The following is a 2,032-nucleotide window of genomic DNA, read 5'->3' as shown; positions in this document are numbered from 1 at the left end:
TAAAGGTTTTATTTCTAAATATTTGCAATTATTATTTATCAACTATGGTCAGATGAGGCAAAAAAGGAAGAAGAAAAAATATAGTAGTGATTGAGAATTGAGTATTAGAGATAAATAAACTATCATGCTAAGGCACTATAAATATGAAGACGTTAACAACTAATGGTAGTACATGATGTTTTTGGACTACTGTCTGCATGTAAGTATTGTTTGAAGTTGTTTTTGCTTTCTTGGTACAGTATACTTTACACTGACGGTACATGCCAAGGTAGGGTTCCCCAAGCCCCTCCCCTTCTTCAGGGGATCTGGGATGAAAACTGTGTAGAGGTCATGAGATTCTTAGTATGTTAGGGGATGAGTTGGGGTAAAGATTACCCAGCAGTGAAGGGTCTTTCTCTTCCTCTTTCTCTTATTGGGACTGGTGGTCCAGGGGTCTATTACTCCTTAGAGGCTATGTGGACCACAAAGTCCACCACTTGGTTGCTATAGCTAAATTCATTGTCATACCAGGAAATGAGCTTGGGAAAGTGATCATTAAGAGCAATGCTAGCCCCAGAATCAAAGGTGGAAGAATGAGTGTCTGTGTTAAAGTTACAGGAGACAAACTGGTTCTCTGTGTACCCCAAGATGCCATTGAGGGGGTCCTCTGATGCCTACTTCACCACTTTCTTGATGTCATCATATTTGGCAGTTTTCTCCAGGATGCAGGTCAGATTTACAACTGATGTGCTGGGGATGGGGACATGGAAGGCCATGCCAATTAGCTTCCCATTCAGCTCAGGAATGACCTTGCCTATGACCTTGACAGTGCCAGTAGAATTAGGGATTATGTTCTGAGCAGCCCCTTGGCCATAATGCCACAGCTTTCCAGAGGGGCTGTCCAGTTCTCTGGGTGGAGTCATGAGTCCCTCCACAATGCCAAATTTGTCATTGATGACCTTTACCAGAGGGGCCAAACAGCTGTGGTACAGAAGGCATTGCTGACAATCTTGAGGGAGTGGCCATACTTCTCATGATTCACTCTCATCACAAACATGGCAGCAGCAGAAGGGACAGAAAGAATGACTCTTTTGGCCCCATTCTTCGAGTGAGACCCGGCCTTTTCCATGTGGTGAAGACTACAGTGGACTCCTCAACATACTGAACACCAGCATCATGCCATTTGATGTTGGTGGGATCACACTCCTTGAAGATAGAGATAGGTTTTCCATTAATGAAAAATTTCCCATTTTCAGCCTTGATTGTGCTTTTCAATTTGCTGTGGGTGGAATCATATTGGAATATGTTGATCTGTAATTGAGGTCAATGAAGAGGTCACTGATGGTGACAATATACATTTTGCCAGAGTGAAAAGCAGTCCTGGTGACCAGGTGTCCAATCCAGCCCAATCCATTTACTCTGACCTTCACCATCATGGCTTGGGGACATGGCTGACACTGTACCAGAAGATGCAGCTGTCTGTCAAATGGGAAGGAGCAGAGAGCCTGAAATTCTTTACACAAATAAAATTGTTTAATTCTCATAATTACTAAGTGAGGTCAGTGTTATGGTTGTTATTATTAACATCATTGTCATCCCCACTGTAGATGTCCAGAGAGAGCATACTACTTTCCAGATCTGTCCACCTAAGAAGTGGCGATTTGAATCTGATTGAGGGTCTGTAGTCTTAACCTCTGATTAAGCATAAGAATGGTAGTAATTGCTTCTGAAATAAGAATAAAGAAGAAAATATTTCATTCACGAATTTACATCTTATTTATTTTCAAAAAAAAAAAAACACAAAGGCATGTAAAATGTTTTGTTTACTATTTAAAAGGACTCATTTGGGTTTAGCCAAACATGTAGAGCAATCTTGAATGCTTGGACATGAATGAGCAAATTGCTGCTAGAATGTAAATTGATAAGCTATAGGGCACCTATTGTGTTATAATTATAGTGTTTTAGTGACATGACAGGCTACTCTGGTCAGCAAATGGCCTTGATAACTCAGAATTCTGTACGTATGCAGCCCAGGGTTTGTTTTATTATTTTT

At 40.9% G+C, this 2,032-nt stretch overlaps 1 pseudogene; it reads right to left on the bottom strand.

The window, feature by feature from the left end:
- Positions 1-437: 437 nt before the first annotated feature.
- LOC120233977 lies at positions 438-1,478 on the bottom strand (annotated as a pseudogene).
- Positions 1,479-2,032: the final 554 nt, after the last annotated feature.

This window comes from Hyaena hyaena, unplaced genomic scaffold, assembly GCF_003009895.1.
Source record: "Hyaena hyaena isolate Hyena2069 unplaced genomic scaffold, ASM300989v1 scaffold_99, whole genome shotgun sequence".
Classification (NCBI taxonomy): Eukaryota; Metazoa; Chordata; class Mammalia; order Carnivora; family Hyaenidae; genus Hyaena; species Hyaena hyaena.
Note: the sequence above shows the minus strand (reverse complement) of the source record. Positions and strands in the feature narration are given on the sequence as shown.